Here is a 6,688-nt window from a genome sequence, read left to right on the forward strand (position 1 = left end):
AAACATGCCCACTCCCAAACAGGGGAGGCACACTTTCCCCTCTAACACCTTACAACATAAGGAGGTGGGTTTCACACTTTAAATGGCCGTGATTAAGCATTTGTTCCACTTCTTTTTACTTATGAATGTGACTTGGGCACTGAATGAGGTGTTTCCTTTCTGTAACGCAAGGTGTCTTCTATTCTCTCTTACAGTGCTGGGCTTAGTCCGAGAAATTCTTTGGGGCTATGCTCCTTCCCAGGTTCATCTGCCAACAAATTTTGGTAAGGACTTGAGTTTCTGAAATCCTAATGTTCTTTAAACCTTTTGAATATTAAAAGGACATAAACCAGTCTACTCCATCTACAGCACAATTCAAATAAGAGAAGAGAAGAAACATAACAGAGATAGAAAAATGGTACTTGGTGTATTCATAGTTTCATGTTGACCTGATGGAGAAGAGAGGCTGTTGGTACTCTCTTCACTTGGAGGCTTACAATATTTCAATCTCCTTACTTAAATGCATCCAGAAAACTTAAAAAGAAAACTGATTTGACCTGATAACTTCCTTTGTTTTCACACTTAATTCTTGTTCAATAGTCAATCAAAAGACTCTTCTTCCCCATATAGTAAGTAGAAAGGAACCAGGCACAACATACCCACATATGCTCTGAGATGAAGAGTTTTCCTCTCCATTTCACAATTCTACATCATCTTGAACTTCCAGAAGCCTTCCCCTAGCCCAACTACAGCATGCTACACAGGTTCCTAAGGACCTCCTAAGAACTCACATTGATCAGTGCTTATTACATTTAAAATCAGATTTTCTTTTTGTTTCTGTTCTTGGAAGAGTAGGATCATGTTGACTGGCCCTGCTGGTCTTGTGTTCATTGGTTGTGTTGGTTGTGGTTATTGAGCTTTATCTCAAAGACGCTTGTGACTCTGACCTCATGAAAAGAATGCAGCCTTTGAATAGCAGAAGACAACTGAGTCTCAATGGTTTGATATAAGATCTGATGAGACTAAAGTCTTGGCTCATGTCTACTACCTGTATGCCCTTGGGCAATTAACTTAAGTTCCTTAAGTCTTATTTCCACATGTTTTAAATGAAGGAAATTGGACTACGTGAAGATTTTCCTCTGATATTCATTATTCATTCCGGTCTAGATCTATGATCCTTTCATCTCTGGTTCTAAGTTTGCTGTTTTGTAAAATGAAGGATTTAGAAAAGATGACATCTACATTTCCTTTTACTCTAAAATTTGTGACCTCAAATTAAAATGTGCCTCTAACATGACAGTAGGTCAATTCAACTCATTTGTAAAGTATACAGAATTGTAAAACTTCTCAGTTGTTAAAAGAATGAAATAAATGTAGATTAAAGAAAATATTTTAAGCTTTAAAATGATACATAATGAGCTCCTGAGTGATCTGTCACTAGAATTGTCTTCCTGTGATTGGCAACTGGAGCAGGATCAAAGAACCTCATCCTTTATAGGAATGAATATGACAATCTTTCTCACTTTCTTGGGGTGTTTTGTTCAGTTCTCTCTCTACCATGGGCAAAGGAGATGTCCACCTGCAAGGATTCATAGTATTTACTTAGCTCTGTGGGAGGTCTTCTTTTCTGACATAAGCTCATGCCCTGTAATGCCATCAAATGATTTGAAAGGGTATATATCAAATTAAGCAGAATTTCTCCTTATTGTTCCTTTGGGCCATTCCCTCCCCATGGTGTCCATGGAGCCTCAGCTTGAATGTCTCTGTTGAACTGGGAACCTCTACTTTAGTGGTTCCCAACCTTTTTTGGCCTATTGCCCCCTTTCCAGAAAAAATATTACTTAGCCCCCTGGAAATTAATTTTTTAATTTTAATAGCAATTAATAGGAAAGTTAAATGCACCTGTGGCCATCACTGCCTCCCTAGATCGCTGCAGCACCCACCAGGGGGTGGTGGCACCCACTTTGGGAATCACTGCTCTACTTTCTAAAACATCCCATTTCACTTTTAGTGAGTGAGCTTCATCATTAGGAAGTTTACTTATAAATCAAACCTACATCTGGCTTTATGAATATATCCTCTGATTATGTGAACAGGGTGCCTTGACATTTTATTTCTACTGCTTCTTCCCAGTACTCACTTCACCAAATATTCATCAGGCTACATTCTGCACAGATCCCTCCAGACTCTGCTCCTTTCCCTGTTCTATCATTCCCCAGATCAAGGCTATCTTTTTGTTTTTACTGCCCTTTTTTACCCAACCCTAGCAATCTGTCTGCTTCCTATTACCAAGGTAGCATGCCATAATGAATGGATGGAGTGCTGTACTTGGAGTTAAGAAGCCTTTCACCTTAGACACTCAATAGTATGAGATCTCTAGTGGCTCAGGGAATAGGGTCCTGGATAAAAAAGGCCCAAGTTCAAATCCAGCCTTAGATACTTACTAGCTCACTAATGTCTCTGTGCCTCTTTTAAAATTAGGATAAACTTAATGGAATCATTGGTTGCTCCTCCTAACTTCTATATCATGAATTACCTAGAGGGAATTTCCCACCTTGAACACTGCTGTTCAAGTAGTATCTGAATGCCTCTATCTACTAAACCTCTCAAAATTTCCATCTCCTGTCATTCTTTGGCAGTATAGATTGAAATAAAAGCAGGACCTTGCCATTGGTGCTAATAGTCACCATGACCCTCCTACTGTATAGTGAAATGTAAAGGTTAAATTTAATGGTTGGACTTAAATTATATGAAATAACATGGTCACTGAAATTATTATACCTCAAGTCAGAAGTTTATTCACCAAAAATAGAGGGGAAACAATAGAGAAATGTGAAAGAAGTTAGCGAAAACACCTATACTACTCCTCACTAGGCCTCCTCCAGGATGGAAGCTAGTCCGATTCAATATTTGCTGTTAAAATTAATTCAGGTCCTTTTACATTCTCTAGCTTTGTAGTGGTATCTTCTTGGTTATTTCCCCTAGATACAGGGTCAGTTCCACCTGTATAGGAAGAGCAATGAACTATAGGTAGGGCTTCGGATAGCTGAAGAGCAGAAAGAACTTCACTAAAAATGTTTTGCATTTGATATAATTTTTTCCAGCTGAGGTTAAAAATCCTCTCTGAAGCTATAACATACCCACTGCATGGCAAATTCCAAATGAATATATAGAGTCTGTGTAAATTGTTGCCCTTTTTTCTCTGGCAATTATACAGGCATGTTTTAAAGCTTTAAGTTCTGCACCTTGAGCACTTATATTTGAGGGCAATGAAGCTGACCATACATTGGCAAAAATGACTACTGCAACTCCAATGCAATGCATACTATCCCTCATGAAAGAAGAAACATCAGTGAATAAGACTAGATGCAGATTGTCTAAAGGAGTGTCCAGGAGATTATCTCAAGGCTTTTTAGCCATGGACAGTAAAGTTTCCCAGCTATGTAACAGTTCTCCTGAAACTGGCAAATCAGGAAGCAAGGTGGCAGGGTTAAAAGTTGTACAACATTTTAAAGTGATATTTTCAGTGCTTAGTAAAGTTATTCCTTATCTTGTAAGTCTTTGATCTAAGAATGCCTGTGATCTATGTCTGACCAACAATGCTTCTTCTTCGTGTGGGCACATAATTATTAATGGGCACCCCAATATTAAATCAGCCACCTTAGTTACTAATAAAGTTGTGGAAGATATGCCTCTAAGGCCTGGTGGTGCTCCTGAAGCTACTGGATCTAACTGGGCTGAATGATAAGCAACCAGATGCTGAACCAATCCCAAAGTTTGGGTTAAAACACCTGAAGCCACCCCTTTTTGTTCATGTATGTATAAAGTGAATGGTTTATTGTAATCTGGGATACCTAGAGCAGAGGCAGACAAGAAAGCCTGTTTTAAATTTGACAGAGCTGACAGGTGTTCTGGTTCTAATCTAATCAGATAGGTGACTGAATCTTTTGTTAGTGCTATAAGGGGTTTAGTGATTTCCCCATAGCAAGGGACCCATTGTCTACAAAAACCTGTTGCTCCTAAGATTGGGCTTAACTATTTATTAGTAGTGGGAGCTCTTAATTTCTGAATATCTTCAATGCACTTAGGAGAAATAGAACAGGAACCAGCAGTTAAAATGAACCCTAAATATTCCACTCTGGGGAGATATCATTGAACCTCTGTCTTTGAGACCTTGTGGCCTCTTTTCTGTAATTCTAACAGGTGTTTGCTATCTTCTTGGCATGCTGCTGCATTTGGTGAAGCCAAGAGCAAATCATCCACATATTTAATTAAGCAACTATGTTTAAATTGAATATTATCTGTATCTTGGGCCAAAATTTGTGCAAATAGGGTAGGGCTTTCCATGTACTCTTGTGCCAATCAACACCAGGTCTACTAGAAACTTTTCCAGGTAAAAGCAAATATGTTTCTGGGATCCTCGGAATTTGTATTGAAAAAATGCTGAGCACAAATCCACTACAGTTAAAGCATGTGGCTGTACTAGGAATAGAGGAAAGTGTTTGGGTTTACAACCACAGGATATCTTTTTATGACATGATTATTTACAGCCCTTAAATCTTTGACAAATCTATATACAACTTTTCCATCTGGGCCTAATTTTGGCTTTTTAACAGGTAAAATAGGTGTATTATATTCTTATTTGCATGGAATTATTATCCCTTGCTCAATTAATGAATTTATTATCAGGGTAAAATTCCCTCAATTGCTTCTTTTGATAGGGGGTACTGAGGAATGGAAGGAGGTGGGGAATTTTTCATGTTAATCTGAACAGGATCAGCTAATTTAAATAGGCCTACATCAGAAGAGGTTGTAGCCAAAGAAAGTCAGGTAGATCAGCTGGTATTTGAAAGCTAGGAGGCTCTTTTACCTCCTGGCTTTCTGAGAGAAGTACAGGAAGCAAATTTAAAGATTCCTCAGATAATTCTAATGACATAGAGCCATCTGGAGCACATATTATTGTTGCTTTTAGTTTACATAATAGGTCTCTTCACAGCAGATTTGTGGGGGACCGAGGCATTAGAAGAAAAGAATGTTCTACAGATAAGGGCCCCATGGATACCATTCAAGGAGAAAGTGTTGGGACCTTTTGAGGTGTTCCTGATATACCTACAACATTTATAGATCCAATGGGATCACATTTTGCATCTGGTTAATTCACTAGAACTGATCTAGATGCTCCTGTGTCTAAAAGGCAGTCATAGTACAAGTTCCCTACTTTTAGGGTTATGTGCACTTCATTACTATTTAGGGGAGAATGAATAGGAATAATTAGCATTAAAGCATCAAGTTCTGGAAAATCAAAGATTTCATTTTCTAATTCCAAGATCCTTGTCTCCCCATCTCACCTTCATAAAGATGCTTAGGCATTTCTCTTGGATCCTCCACACTGACAGGACTTTTTGCCCTGTACATAACATGGATGAGTTTTACTTAGGATGTATTGTTATTGGGTATTTTGTTGTGTATCATCATTTTCCTCATTTGGAGTATAATTCCTGTAATTATTTCTGTTATAATTTTGATCATTGTTATATCTGTTATTTCTGAAATTACTATTGAAATTACCATTATTTCTAAAATTCATGTTATAGAATACCTGATTCCAATTTCTGCAATTTGACATTAAGAGGCCTTTTCTTCCCCATAAATAACATTTTTGTGGGTTATTTGTGGATATTTGTAAAGGCACTAAGGTTACTCCATAATCTTTTCTTTCGAATTTTTCTTTTAAAATCTTATTTTCTCTCCTTAATTCCCCCATTGACTCCCTATCTTCATTTTTCTTTGGTGAACATCAAATATGTATATGACTATTTTCCTTAATTATTCAAGGTCCATACTGGACCAATTTGGCCAGTTGTTTCTAAAATAATCTTTTACAGCAGTTCTGTACAAACTGCTGTCTAATCTGCCTGACATCTCTTTCTCTGGAAAGGTCCAGTTCTATGTATCTACTTCCCAGCTCAATGAGTCTGTCCATAAATTGGAAAGGAGTTTCATTGATTTTTTTTAATCTTAAGTTTTCAAATTTCATCCATGTGCCTGGTCAGAACAAGCCCTCATTGCTATTAATAACGCCTCTCTAGACTGGCATAATCTTATGTAATCCTATTCATTATTGGGGTTCCATTTGGGGTCATCATGTGACCAATTCATTGCTTTATTTCCTTGGGCCTGATTAATGAAAGAGATAATCTTATTTTTCTCCCTTTCTGTCAAAAATTATAGTAGGTTTTCAACATCCACCCATCCTGGATCTTATGTGCAAAAGATATCCTCTAGTTTTTGTTTTTGTTTTTGTTTTTATTACTACCATTGGTTCATCTTCAAAAGAAGGACTGTCTTTTTTAAATCTTTCACTATCCTGGAGAGTGAATTATGAATAGTGCCTAAGGGAAACTATATCCCCATTCTTATTAAATGTAGGTACTAACTGCAGGGGGTATAAGGGTTCAGCCAGATTATTTTGTATTCCTATCTGTAGGCTTGATTTTTGTTTTTTAAGAGGGCAGGTAAGGGGAGGGGGAGGAGTAGATAAGCTGAGAGGGAGGCCTTCTGGGCAGGGAGAGGCAGAGGGATAAGGGGTAGGAGCAGGGGGAGAAATGAATTGAACAGGGGACTGAGGCAGAGGCAGAAGAGTCAGAGGGATAGGTAGGGGCAGGGTGAGGGGGCTGAGGCAGGAGGGGTAGGGGAGGAACAGGTTTGG

This window comes from Gracilinanus agilis, chromosome 1 (genome assembly GCF_016433145.1).
Source record: "Gracilinanus agilis isolate LMUSP501 chromosome 1, AgileGrace, whole genome shotgun sequence".
In the NCBI taxonomy this organism is placed as follows: domain Eukaryota; kingdom Metazoa; phylum Chordata; class Mammalia; order Didelphimorphia; family Didelphidae; genus Gracilinanus; species Gracilinanus agilis.